Source organism: Mobula hypostoma, chromosome 10, assembly GCF_963921235.1.
Source record: "Mobula hypostoma chromosome 10, sMobHyp1.1, whole genome shotgun sequence".
Lineage (NCBI taxonomy): Eukaryota > Metazoa > Chordata > Chondrichthyes > Myliobatiformes > Myliobatidae > Mobula > Mobula hypostoma.
Genome location: NC_086106.1, coordinates 19,040,269 through 19,055,909, shown reverse-complemented (window position 1 = coordinate 19,055,909; position 15,641 = coordinate 19,040,269).

The window sequence follows — 15,641 nt, the reverse complement described above, 5'->3', positions numbered from 1 at the left end:
GTCGTGATGGTGTACCTGTCATTTTGAAGAAAGGCATTGAGAAGTGCCCACTGGAGTGAAAACCAATCAACAGTCGGCTGGTGAGAGTCAGACTGAGAGTGAAGCAAGTGAACATGACTGTGATCCAGTGTTATGCTCCAAATAACAAGAGTGACATTGAAGAAAAGGACATCTTCTACAAACAGTGGATGCAGAGTTAACACCACACCACGTTTGGAGCAGATGAAGTTCTAGTCATTGCTTTACAGGAATGATGTGGATGCTTTGGAGAGGGTGAAGAGTGGATTCAGTCGAGTGTTGTTTGGATTGGAGCATATTCGCTGTAAGGAAAGGTTGGATAAACTTGGACTGCTTTTACTGGAGGTTTGGAGACTGTGGGATGGACTGACAGAAGTATGTAAATTTTTGAGGAGCGTAGACAGTCACAGACTTTTTTCTAGACTAGAAATGTCGAATGCCATTGGGCAGAGATTTCAGGTGAAGGGGAAAAGTTTAAGTGAGATTTGAGGCAAAATTGCGGTTGATGCCTGGAATGTTGCCAGAGGAATTGATAGCAATGGATAAGACAACAAGATTGACCAATGAAAAACGAAGTGGTCCAAGTAAAACCTGAACTGGTCACCGGTGATTTGGTTATTTGGTGAGTAAGAGCCACTTTCCAACAATGTCAACAATGGTTCCCATCACTTTACTGTAGATTGAGTAGATGAATTTGGGCTATTATTATCTAATTAGATTTATCCTGTATTTTGACAATGGACATACTGGACAATTTTTCCCATTCTTGTGCAGATGTCAGTGTTGTATCTGTTCTGGAGCAGATTTGTATAAAGGCATTGGGCCAGAGCATGAATTTCCTGCTTGCAGCGTAAATAAGCACCACCTTCAATCTGAGCCAATCTCTGTTTTCTTTCCATAGAACCCAATATTTAAGTTTGGTTGAAGTCAGCTTTATATTGTTACTTCTCAGAGGACAGATGTCTCCATACTTGCATGGACCCCTTTTCCCTTCAGACTTTCAGCCCATGAGTCAATCCGCTTTTCAGTAATACATGAATTGTTAATTGGTATTGGTCCCTGAATTGAAAAAGTACTGTATTTCCATGCCTTGAGCAGAAAGCTTGTTCTTTTTGGTAATCCTATTTCCTCTGGAAGGCCCCCTGTTCAGATTAATTCAAACCACATCTCCGACAGGAAGCTGAGAGGGAAATATCCCTGATATCACTGCCCAGTTTCACCCACCTGTCAAGAATGAAAATATGAAATGTGTTTCTGGTAAATCAACAGCTGCACACAGAGATTCTGTTCAAATTTATCCCGTGCACTGAGTGTCAGAAGGAGATTGCTCAGCCCTTCCACCTATTCCCTCCAAAGCTGACCTACGTCTGATCTCCCTTTACCCTCCTTGGCTCATATTTTAATAGTTGAACTCAAGCAAAATTCTATTAATTCTGATATTTCAACTGACACCTCCCCCTGCCCACCTAGTCTTGACCAATTCCCAGGGAGAGTTCCAGCTTTCCGGTGCCCAGTATATCTTGAAGTAACAGATGCTTGTTCTGCACCATTCTTGAATGTTTTTAAACTCCCCAATTACACTGGCCTTCAATTTTCCACACTCCAGGGAACAAGAGACCAGATCTAATATTCTATCACAGTCCCAGCAGCACTTCACTGGCCCTGGTCCACACACCCCACTCTCCAAGGAAAACACATCCCTCCTGAGGGGCGAGGTCAAGAATCACAGCCAGTGCTCCAGATGTGGTCTAGTTAGATCTCTACTCCATACCAGTGTAATATCCACCCCTCTGTATCCCTGTTTTCCCCATTAACTGTAGCACACTGAGACCTTTAGCTTAAATTCATCCTCAGGATTAATTAGAACCCAAACCCGCCAGTGGTCTCTCATCCAAAGAGAACGTACCACATTCCCTCTCTGTCCGCTGGGATTGGTCATTCCCTTATGGAATCTGTGTCAGTCAGCTGACACAGCAGAAACAAAACCTCCCTTGAAACACGAGCTCACCAAACAACAACCTCTGTGACTGTGGGCAGTTTACCTCCTTATGTTTCTCAGCACACCTGAGTATTTTCATATGTACCTGCCTCGACCTACCATTGGCTTGTATTTATTGTGTGTGTGTCGTCGGGTCGCCGTCATGACAAGCTTTCTCAGTATGCTTATCGTACGGTGTGTATTGGGCATCTGAAACTTGGCGGAGCCCATCCCGCTCCAGGATTTTTATTATGAGGTTGAGTTGTTAGCTCGACACTCAACCGTGCAAGGGAGAGCGTGCAAGGGAGCCGGCTGGATTCGAACTCAGGACCTCTCACCCTGAAGTCCAGCACTGATGCCGCTACTCCACCAGCTGGCAATTCCAGGTTGTTGTTTAAACTTTCTCGACTTACAGCCGCAAGTTGAACGTCTCACAGCTGGCTATCCCATTCCAGCTCCCACTGCCTCTGTCCCATTCTGAATTGAGATATGGGACATGCTCCACTCTACTCTCTCTACACCCATGACTGTGTGGCTCGGCACAGCTCAAATGCCATCTTTGAATTTATCTGTTGTTGGCAGAATCTCAGATGGTGACGAGGAGGGGTACAGAAGTGAGATCGATTGGCTGGTTGAGTGGTGTCACACCAACGATCTTCAACCAATGTCAGTAAGAATAATGATTTGATTGTGGGCTTCGGGAAGGGAACGTGGGGACACACACCAGGTATCATTGAGGGATCAGCAGTGGAAAGGGTGAGCAGTTTCAAATTCCTGGCTGTCAATATTACTGAAGATCTATCCTGGGTCCAACTTATTGATGAAATGACAAAGAAAGAACATTAGAGGTTAAATTTCATTAGGAGTTTGAGATGATTTGGTGTTTCACCCAATATCTAGCAAATTTCTACAGATGTGCTATGGAGAGCATTGGATGTGGTTGCATCACCGTCTGGTACAGACAGGCCACTGCACAGGGTCAGAAAAAGCTGCAGAGAGTTGCAAACTCAGCCAGCTCCATCACGGGCACCATCTTCCCCAGCATTGAGCATATCTTCAAAAGGCAATGCCTCAAAAAGCCAATTCCATCATTAAAGACCCACATCATACCGGACATGTTCTCTTCTTATTACTGCCATCGGAGAGGAGATACAGGAGCCTGGAGACACACACTCAACATTTCAGGAACAGCTTCTTCCCCTCTGCCATCAGATTTCTGAACAGGCAATGAACCAACTTATGAACACTCTCTCCTATTTTTGCTCTCGATTTGCATGAGTTATATATACATGTATCTTATTGTAATTTATGGTTTTTATGTGTTGCACTGTACTGCTGCCACAACACAACAAATTTCACTACATATGTCAGTGATATTAAACCTGCTTCTGATACTGATGGGAGTGAAGGCAGAAACTAGTTGAGTCTGATGATCTGATATTCCTGACCGTAGGTGACCGGTCTGGGCCCAACTGCTGCCACTGGGAAACAACAGCTCCTGAGAAAGAGTTTGGGGTTGGGTGATAGACAGAAAAGTGAAGGGAAAATAAAGAGAGAGGAACATACAGAGAGCGAAGGAGGAAGAGGATAAGAGGGGTGACAGAAAGGGAAAGGAGGAAATGAGAGAGAAACAATGTGGATATGCAGAAAGTGTGGGAGGAACAGGAGGCTGAAAGTCCCAGGAGGAGATAAAGAGAGTGGGACAGGAACATGGTGAAGGAAAGGAAACTCAATAGATTTTGTTTCTCTCCCGTGACTCTGGTAATACACAGACTTAAATGAAACATACAGCACAGGAGCAGATTCAGACCAATTATTTCATGCCATTGTTTATTTTCTGCAGGAACCTCCAGTCACTCCATCTTTGTGCATCTGGGTTAACTTCCTCTTCTGTTCCCTTTCACAACATTCACTTCTGTGGGAGAGATCTATATTCTCCCCATCCTCTGGATGAATAATCCAAGTTGGATGATTAATGATTATTTACAATAGTTTTAATCCCCCTGAAGACTTTCTCCTCCACCCTATCAGGTATTTTTATCATCTGTGATGTGGAAATATGCTTTACCCTTCAACCTTTTCATGACCCTCCTTTCCAGGGTGTATTTGAGCATCTAAACCTGTCACATATTACTAATGAGGCCAACAATGCCCCCCTTTTTTCACAGGAAAGAGCCCAAGAGTCAAATCCAGCACATTCCAGCATCAAGGAGACAGTGTTCCTGCTGGGAGAATTTCATGGGACTGGGTAAGAGGAGAGTACGGATTGCTTTTTTCCAAGTTAAAGCATAGGTTTCATGCCTGCATTAACCTGGGTGAAACTTCATGAACCCTCAGTTCTGGTTGCCCCATTGTAAGGACGTGGCGGCTTTGGAGAAGGTGTAAAAGATGTTGACGAGCATGTTGCCTGGATTAGAGAATATGAGCTGTAAGGAGAGGTTGAACAATCTTTGACTGTTTACTCTGGAGCGTAGGCTGAGAGGCAACTTGATAGAGGCTTATAAAAGTATGAGACTTATCGACAGGCTCGACAGTCAGTCATTTTCCCAGGGTAAAGTGTCATATCCAAAAGGACAAAGATTTAAGGTGAGGGGTATAACATTCAAAGGAGATTTGTGGGTTGTATTTTTACACAGAGAGTGATAGGTGCCTGGAATGCACTGGCAGGAGTGGTGGTGAATCAGCATGATAGTACAGTTGAGATACATTTGAAAAAGCACATGACCATTCAGGATATGGAGGGATATGGATTCTGTGCAGATTGTTCAGTTTAGATTTAATTTGGTGTTCTGCTTGTCACAGTCATCATGGGCTGAAGGGCCTGTTCCTGTGCTGTACTGTTCTTGTTGTAGGTTTACTTGAAGCTCAGTAACTATTTGTTATTAATAGCTGACAGATGTCTGAAACTCTGCGATAACATTAACACTCAGTCCTTACACTTCCTTTCAGGTTTCACAGGCAGGTTTAATTTGAGCAGGGGGCTCTCCCAGTGGAGCTGTGTTACTAAAAAGAATAAACACACTGCTTTACATATGGAAATACAATTCTAACATTGTGCTTTGTACCAACCAACAGGTTCGCATTTATCACACAGAATGAGACAACATGAATCAAAACCAAAGGGCAAAAGACACAGAGACAGCAAGACCCTCTCCTGGTTACAGAGCATTTGCCTCGTGTCAGGAACAGGCTCACTGTAATGATGATTGACTGTATCTGATTGATTTATTGATTATGTTATGAGAATGAGCAGTTCAAATGTATGTACACATACATTTTATGTTCTGAAGCAGTTGGGAGACTCCCACCAACAACTGAAAGTGTGTTTGCTCAGACTGAGCACAGAAGTCTATCCTGATGAGTGGAACCATTTCAGAATCTAATGATTGTTGAAAAGTCATTACTAATGCCTCCACAGTCTCTTCAGCTACCTCTTTCAGAGCCTTGAGGTGTCGTCCATCAAGTCCAGGTGATTTAAGTGCCTTCAGACTTTTCAACATCCTAAGCACCTTCTCCTTCGTAATAGAAATGACACTCACTTCTGCCCCCTGACACTCTTACATTTCTGGCATTCTGCAAGTGTGTTCCACAGTGAAGACTGACACAAAATATTTTCTAAGTTCTCCTGTCATTTCTTTGCCCACATTGCTACCTTTCCAGCGTAATATTCCAGTGGTCCAATGTCCATTCTGGTCTCTCATTTACTTGATAAATGTATGAAAAAACTTCTGGCATCCTCTTTTATATTATTGGCTAGCTTACCATTATATTTCATCCCTTCTCTCTTTATGTCTTATTTTAGTTGCCTTCAGGTTTAAGTTCATTTATTGTCATTCATCCAGGCGTGAATGCCCATCAATATAGACAAACAAAGCAGTGATTCTCCACGGCCAAGGAGCAAAACACAGTATAAACAGTCATACACAGCACAAACTGCATATAGCACATATTAGATAGCAAGCCTTCTGTTGGTTTTTGCTATATTATACGCCCTTTCATTTCCTTTGTGCTGATTTTGACTTCCTTTCATAGTTATGGTTGTTTCATCCTCCCTTTAGAATACTTCTTCATCCTTGGGATGCATCTTTCCTGTGCCTTCCAAATTTCTCCCAGAAACTCAAGCCTTTTCAATTCTGTCAACATCTCCCTTACTGACCCCTTCCAATCAACTGTGGCTAGCTCCTCTCTCATGCATCTGTAATTCCCTTTACTGCACTATAATACTGATACATCTGATTTTAGCTTCTTCTCAAACTGCAGTGTGAATTTTATTATATTATGATCATTTTTCCTCAGGGTTCTTTACCTTAAGCTCCCAAATTAAATTTGGTTCATTTACCCTACACCCAATCCATAATTACTGTTCCACTTTTGGACTCAACCACAAGCTGCTCTAAAAACAATCTCATAGGCATTCTATAAATTTCTTTTCTTGGGATCCAGCACCAACCTTATTTTCCCAATCTATCTACATATTGAAATCCCCATGAGTATTGTACCTTTCCCCTTTTTACATGCCCTTCCTCTCTCCCATTGTAAATTGTAGCCCACATCCTGGTTACTGTTCAGAGGCCTGTATATAACTCCCATCAGGATCCTTTTACCCTTGCAGTTTCTTAACTCTGCCTACAACGATACTACATCTTCTGATACTACATCACCCCTTTCTAAGGATTTGATTTCATTTTTTACCAACAGAACTACCTCATTCCCTCTGCCTACCTGCCTTTACTTTTGATACTATGTGTATCTATGATCGTCTTCAGCCATGACCCAGTGATACTCACAAAGTCATACCTGCCTATCTCTGACTGTGCTACAAGACCTTATTCCATATACTGTGTGTATTCCAATATAACACCTTCAGTCCTGTATTCATCAGTCTTTTTGATTTTGGCCCCCTGTTACACTTTAACTTATTCACATGACTTCAATTTTGCCTATCATCTGCCTGTCCTTTCCCCTCAGCCTCACTACACACCGCATCTAGTTGTATACCAACTTCCCCACCCTCAGCCCTATCACTCTGGTTCTCATCCCCTGCCAAATTAGCTTTAACCATCCCGAATAGCTCTCGCAAACCTGCCTGCAAAGATATTGGTCCCCCTCGGGTTCAAGTTGTAACCTGTCCTTTTTGTATAGGTCATATATTCCCCAGAAGAGACCACAATGGTCCAGAAATCTGAAACACTGCCCCTGCACCAATTCTTCTGCCACACAATCAACTGCCAAGTCATCTTAATCTTACCCTCACTGGTACATGGCACAAGCAGCAATCTAGAGATTACTACCCTGGATGTCCAGTTCTTCAGCTTTCCATCTAACTCCCGATATTCTCTCTTCAGGACCTCCTCCTTTTCCTACCCATGTTGTTGTTACTAATATATACCATGTCGTCCAGCTGTTCACTCTCCCCCTTTAGAATGCTCTCGACCTGATCTGAGACATCCCTGACCCTGGCACCTGTGAAGCAACACACTATCTGGATGTCTCTTTCACATCCATAGAATCTGCTGCCTGCTCCTCTGATTATGGAATCCACTATCACTGCTGCACTCCTCTTCCACACCCCCACCTTCCCATCTGAGCCATTGGGACAGACTCAGTGCCAGAGAACAGGTCACTGAGGCTGCCCCCTGGTAGGTTATCCCCTCCGACTGTATCCAATGCAGTATACTTATTATTATAACTCTGGACCTATTGTCAGAGCAGTTGGTGTGTACTAACAGAAAAAATAAACTTACTCTAAACTTACTCAGAATATCCGACTGTGTTTGCCAAAACCAGTTTTCAAGGAAGCCTGTTTAGTCAAAGCCTGACCACTCTAACACTGTTCACTCACACAGTGGCTACTCCACTTTCACCTTGCTTCTTTTTATTCATCCCTGTGAAGTGCCTCATAGATTGTTATGATTGCAGTCCCAAAAAAACCTGAACACTTTTTAAGTCTTTTGCTGTGTCACCCTCGAATGACTTTTCGCACTGATTGTAGCCCACCAAAAAGTTCCAAAATCATCTGAAATCTCTTTAAACATTGCACTGCGTCACCAGCGAATGACGTCTTGTGCTGGTTACAAACCATTGTAAAATCCTGAAAACACCGACGCAGTTTTTAAACCTTGTGCTGTATCGTCGGTGAATGACCTCTCAAGATGATTGCAGCCCACTGAAAAATAAGCAGTAAAGTCAAGAGTGAAGGTTATGAAAATTATAGTGGAATCTTGTTCAGCTGAATAAGTGGACTCAAGGGTGGTAAGTGGAGTTCTATTCAGGGAAGTGCAAGGTGTAATACTTTGTTAATTTAAACCAGGTAGGACTTCCACAGTGAATGATAGGGTCCTGGAGGGTGTTGTGGAACAGACGGACCTTGGAGTTCAAATAGAAAGCTGAATACAAGACTTCCAGTGCAGTAATCTTTGGTTTTCTGCCTGTGCCACATGCCTGCGAGGATAAAAATAGAATGAGTTGGCAGATGAAAGTATGGTTGAGAAACTGGTACAGGGGGCAGGGTTTCAGATTTCTGGATAAAAGATTATAGTTGGGAGCTTAACATCTAAGGATACACATTGTATCAAAAGGATAGGTAAGTAGGCAGAGGGGGTGGCATGGGAGATGTAGAACCATTGTGGGTAGATTTAAGGAACTGCAAGGGTAGAGAGATCCTGAAGGGAGTTATATACAGATTTCCGAACAGCAGCCAGGATGTAGGCTACAAATTACAATGGGAGATATAAATCACACGTAAAAAGAGCAAAGTTATGATAGTCATAGATTAGGAAAATCAGGTTTGTTGCTGAATTTGGATTCTAAGAGAGAAAATTTGTGGAATGCCTATGAGATGGATTTTTATAGCAGCTTCTGTTTGAGCCCACTAGGGGATCAAATATTCTGGATTGTGTGTTGTGTGATGAACCAGATTTGATTTGGGAGCTCAAGGTAAAGGAACCCTTAGGAGCCAGTTATCAAATTATGATAGAATTCACTGCGCAATTTGAAAGGGAGAAGCTAAAGTCAGATTTATCATAACGCAGAAGAGTACAGTATAGGAACAGACCCTTCAGCCCACAATGTTGTGCTGAACCAGCTAAAAAGTAAATCAAAAATCCCCTAAAACTAATCCCTCCTACCTACACAATGTCCATATCCATCCATTTTCCTCATATTCATGTACCTATCCAGAAGTCTGGTAAAAGTCTCTAATGTATTTGCCTCTGCCACCAAACATCTCTCATAATCTTGTAAACCTCAGCCTCCATCACGCCAAAGAAAACAACCTAAGTTTGTTTAGCCTCTCATGATAGCGCATTCCCTCAAAACCAGACAGCAATCTGTTAAACCTCTTCTGCACCCTCTCCAAAGCCTCAATATCCTTCCTGTAGTGGGCTGACCAGAAATGTGTCCAATCCTCCAGATGTGACCTAACCAGAATTTCATCAAATTGCAACATAACCCCTTGACTTTTGAACTCAATGTCTTGACTAATAAAAGCCAGCATTCCATAAGCCTTCTTAACCACCCTATCCACCAGTGTCGCCGCTTTCAAGGAGCTATGAACTTGGACCCTAAAATCTCTCTGCTCAGCAACACTAGTAAGGGTCTTGCCCTTAACAGTGTACTGTCTCCTTGCATTTGCCTTACCGAGTTGCAACACCTCACCTTTATCTGGGTTAAGCTCCATCTGTGATTTCTCTGCCCGTATCTATATCGTGCTCTATTGTTTGCCAGCCTTCTACACGATCCGCAACTGCATGAGTTTTGACACTATCTGAAAACTTACTAACCCACCCATCTACATTTTCATCCAGGTCATTTATACACAGTACGTCACAAACAACGGAAGTATCAGCACAGTTCCCTGTGGAACACCACCAATTACAGACCTCCAGCTTGAATAAGTCCCTTTGACCAATACCCTCAGTCTTCTCTGCTCAAGCTACTTCGGAATTGAAACATCCAATTTGCCATGGACCCCCTGAATCCTAATCTTCTAGATTAGACTCCCAGGAGAGACTTTATCAGATGCCTTACTAAAACTCACAGCATCTACTGCTCTACCTTGATTAGTCAGTCTTGTCACCTTGTCAAAAAACTCAATCAATTTGGTAAGGCACGATCTGCCCTGCACAAAGCCATGCTGGCACTCCCTAGTTAGGCCATGGGTTTCCAAATGCTCATATATCCTATCCCTAAGAATTTTCTCCAGTAATTTCCCTACAACTGATGTAAGACTCCCTGTTCTATAGTTGCTAGGATTTTCCTTTGTTCCCTCCTTAAATAGAGGAACAACATTAGCTAATTGCCAGTCATCAGGGACCTTGCCTGTGCCTAGAGAGGAAACAAAGATACTGGTTAAGGGCCGAGCAATCTTCCTCAATAACTTGGGGTAAATCCCATCAGGCCCTGGGGACTTATCCACTTTAACACTCATTAGTAGATACAACACTTCCTTCTCCTTAATCTCTAAATTCCATAACATATCTGTACACTCAGCTCTGATCTTCTGGCCCTCAATGTCATTTTCCTTGGAAATACTGAAGCAAAGTATTCATTCAGTACCTCAATCACCTTCTCCACATCCAAGCAAATGTTCCCCTCTTTATCCATGAGTAGCCCTACCTTCTCCATAGTTATTCTCTTGTTCTTGATGTATGTGCAGGATACCTTGGCATTCAGCTTAATCCTACTTCCCAAGGACTTTTCATGGCCCCTCCTAGCTTTCCTAATTCCTTTCTTTTGTTCATTTCTGGTTTCTTTATACTCCTCAGGTGCTTCCTTTGATTCAAACTTCTGAACCTTTACATGCTTTTCCCTTCTTGACAAAATTCATCACCTCTCATGACATCCAAAGTTCTCTTATCTTTCCATCTCTGCCTTTCCTTCTAACAGGAACATACATTTACTGTACTCTGTGCAATTGGTCTTTAAACACCCTCAATTGATCTTTAAACACTGTCCACATGTCTGATGTGGACTTGCCAGAAACAAAGGTTTTCCCGAATAACACTTCTTAGTTCCTGCCTAATGCTCTCATAATTTGCCCTTATCCAATTTAAGAATCTCCTGCAATGACCATACCTGTCGTTATCTATCGCTATCCTGAAAGTTAAGGAGTTGTGGTCACTGTTCACTAACTGCTCGTCCACTGAGAGGTTGATCACCTGGCCAGGTTCATTACCCAACACCAGGACCAGTACAGACCCTCCTCTTGTTCCACCGTCTTGTGATTGCTCCTTTCCTATTCTTGAGTTCCACCCAAATGGACACAGTGTCTGATCCCTCCATTATGTTTCCCCTCAGTGCAGCTCTGATATTGTCCCTTAGTGGCATCCACCCCCCCGTTTACATCCTTCCCTATCTTTTCTAAAACTTTGAAAACCTGGTACGTTAATCACCAATTCCTGCCCCTCTCTCAACCAAGTCTCTGTAATGGCCACATCATAGCTCCATGTCCCGATCCATGCTCTAGGTTCATCCACTTTACCGATAATACTCCTCGCAGTAAAACACAGACACTTCAAACTGTGCATCTCATCATACCAGGGTAATTTCGATTTTGCATATCAGTACTTCCCCTGACATCTAACCTCTGGTCCAGTACTACAGTTACTGAACTGGTTCTCGGTTTCCAGACACTGTAAACTCTCCCAAGTAGCATTAGCAAACGTCCTGGCCAGGATATTCACTCCCCTCCAGTCCAGGTGGAACTCGTCTCTTATCCAGGTCAAGCCTTCCCCAGAAAAGGTCCCAATGATCCAAGAACTTTAAACCCTAACCCCTGCACCACCTGCCCCCTCAACTACTCATTCATCTGTGCTATCATCCCATTCCTACCAGCACTAGTCCGTACACTAGTAATCCGGAGATTACTATCTTGGAGGTCCTTCTCTTCAGCCTCTTTCCGAACCCTACATACTAACTTTTGCCAATGTTTTTGGATCATAACCTCTAGCTGTTCATATTCCCCTTTGGGAACATCCTGTCATCTCTCTGATACATCCTGGACCCTAGCATCCGGAGGGGACACACCACCCGGGTGTCAATTTTGCAGCAATAGATCCCCTCTCTCTCCCCTTAACTGTCAAATCCCTCATCACTTCCGTCCTGCCTGAATTTACCCTTCCCCGCTGAGCCTCAGAGCCGACCACAGTGCCACTAGCCTGGCTGCTGCTGCTGTGCCCTGATGGGTCATCTCCCACAGCAGCATCCAAAGAGGTATACGTTGCTGAGGGGACTGGCCATAGGGGACTCCTGCACTGACTGCTTAATCCCCTTACCTCTCCTGGTGGTCACCCATTTACTGTGTGAAACCTGTAATCTGGGTGTGACCATCTCTTCAATAGTCTCATCTATAATGTCTTCAGCCTCCTGGATGATCCTGAATACATCCAACTCCAGCTCCAGTGGAGTGTTACACTGGGGTAAAGGGAATTACAGAGTCATAAGAGAGGAGTTAGCCAAAGTTGAATGGAAGGGGACACTAACAGAGATGATGGCAGAGGAGCAATGGCAAGTATTCTGGAGGCAGGATGACATTCCGTGGCTGACAAGGCAAGTCAAAGCCAACTTGAAAGCAAAAGAAAGGGCCTATAATAGAGCAACAACTAGTGGCGAGTTAGAGGATTGGGATGCTTTAAAAAACAACAGAAGGCAACTAAAAAAGCCGTAAGGGGAGAGAAAAGGTGAAATATGAAGGTAAACTCACAATAGTATCAAAGGGGATACCAAAAGATTTTTCAGATATAGAAAGTGTGAAAGTGAGTCGAGAGTAGATAGCAGAATGCTGGAATGTAACACTGGAGACGTAGTAATGGGAAATAAGGAAATGGTGGATGAACTGTATAAATATTTTCCATCAGTTTTCACTGTAGAACACACTAGCAGTTTGCCAGAGGTTTGAGAGTGTCATGGGGCATAAGGGAAAAGGTTCTTGAGAAGCTGAAAGGTCTGAAGGTAAATGAGCCACCTGGACCAGACGGACTACACCCTGGATTTCTGAAAGAGGCAGGTGAAGAGATTGTGAAGATATTAACAATGATTTTTCAAGAATCACTAGATTCTGGCATGGTTCTAGAGGACTGGAAAGTTGCAAATGGCACTTCACTCTTCAAGAAAGGAAAGAGACAAAAGAAAGAATATTATAGGTCAGTTAGCCTGGCCTGAGTGGCTGGGAAGATATTGGAGTCAGTTGTTGAGAATGATGTTTCAAGGTCCTTGGAGGCATGTAATAAAATGGCCAAGTCAGCATAGTTTCCTTCAGAGGAAATCTTGTCTGACAAATCCATTGGAATTCTTTGAGGAAATAACAAACAGGATAGACAAAGGAGAGCCGGTGGATATTCTGTTCTTGAATTTTAAAAAGGCCTTTGACAAGGTGACACACATGAGGCTGCTTAGCAAGATAAGAACCATGGTATTACAGGAAAGATACTAGCATGGATAGAGCATTGGCTGACTGGCAGGAGGCAAAGAGTGGGAATAAAGGGAACCTTTTCTGATTGGCTGCCAGTGACTAATGGTGTTCCACAGGGGTCAGTATTGGGACTGCTTTTTTTTTACATTGTGTCAATGACTTGGATGACAGAATTGATGGCTTTTTGGTCAAGTTTGCGGACAATATGAAGGTATGTAGGTGGAGGGGCAGGTAGTGTTGAGGAAGCAGGTAGGCTGCAGAAGGATTTAGATTAGTGAATGGACAAAGAAATGTCAGATGGAAAATACTGTAGGGAAGTGTATAGTCATGCACCTTGGTAGAAGGAATAAAAGTGTAAACTATTTTCTAAATGGGGAGAATACTCAAAAATCCAAGATACAAAGGGACATCAAAGGGACTTAGGAGTTCTCGTGCAGAATTCCCTAAAGTTTAAATTGTAGGTCAGTGGTGAGGAAAGCAAATACAATGTTACCATTCATTTCAGACGACTAGAATATAAAAACAAGGATGTAATTCTGGGGATTTATAAGGCATTGGTGTAGCCCCACTCAGAGAGTTGAGAGCAGCTTTGGGCCCCTTATCTAAGTAAGGATGTGTTGACATTGGACAGAGTTCAAAGGAGGTTCATGAAAATGACTCCTAGATTGAAAGGTTTATCGTATGAGGAGCATTTGATAGCTCTGGGAATGTACTCTGTGGAATTTAGAAGAATAGGGGGAGGATCTGATTGATATCTATCGAATGTTGAAAGGCCTAGATAAGAATGCATATGCAGAGGATGTTCCCCACAGTGGGGGAGCCTGGGTCCAAAGGGTACAACTTCAGAATAGAAGAATGTCCATTTAAAACAGAGATGAGGAACAATTTCTTTAGCAGCTATGGAGGCCAGGTCACTGAGTGTGTTTAAAATGGAGGTTGATAAATTCTGGATAAGTCAGGGTGTGAAAGATTATGGGGAGAAGGGAAGAGAATGGGGTTTAGAGGGAAATGGATCAGCCATGATCAAATGGCGGATCAGGCCCAATCAGCTGAATGGCCTAATTCTGCTCCAATATGTCACTGAAAGTGGAGTCACATGTAGACAGGGTGGTGGAGAAGACTGTTGGTATTGTGTGTAAAAATTGGGAGCACATGATGGCATTGTACAAGGTGCTGGTGAGGTTGTATTTGGAGTATTTTGTTCAGTTTTTATTCATCCTGCTGGTGAAAAGATGTTATTAATCTGGAAAGAGTTCAGAAAAGATTTACAAGGATGTTGCCATGACTGAGTTAAAGGGACAGGTTGTCTAGACTAGGACTTTCATTGGAGTGAATATACAAATTGCAGAATATATAATTTATTCACAGTTGCTGTGAGGAGTCAAAGTAACAGTGAGATGGATGTCTTTCTTCTACTGTACTTGATTATTAAATCTCTAGCAATTTCCAGCTCAGATCTGGTGAAAACTCTGGCTTGCAGGAGACTGAGTGAAGATTTTGTAGAGATGCAAAAATCAAGAGGGAAATGGATAGGAAAAGTTCCCACAAAATGCTGTCAATGTGACTAGCTTGGATGGGCATCTTGGTCAACAGTGATGAGTTGGGCCGAAGGGCCTGTTTCCATGATCCTTGATTCTCTGACTCTACAAATGCAAGTGCAATGTACCGCGAACAATTAACCTACCAACAATCGTGCATTTAGGATGCGAAAGAAAGACATATTTCAATGTGACATATTCATCTGAAGAGCTCCTTCGGACTCAGGAACTCCTGATGGTCTGGAATCCTCCTGTGCACTGTTTTACCCTCATCCTCCACACTCTCCGCCAGACTGATACACTGACACCCAGTGGCTGTCGGTCGGTATTACAACAATCAGTTTGACTGAAGCCTGAATATTTGGAGGTGTTCCTCTGACCCCTAGTGGTTTCAGTTTATCACTGCAAGGTAACAAAGGCTTCCAGTCAGATTGTCTTCAATCCAGACACAAGAGTCTGTAAATGCTGGGATCTGGAGCTGCACGCAATCGACTGGAGAAACTCAGTGGGTTGAGCAACATCGATGGGAAGAAGCTGTTGAATCTCTGAATGAGGACAGTCCATGAGCATCTGGGTTACAACAGACAGAATGAAATTACCGAAGTAAAGAAAACCTGCTGATGTTGCAAATCAGAAGGAAAATCTCTTGGAAGCACTGGACAGGCAATATACATTGTACATCAGTAGTGGAGGGAAT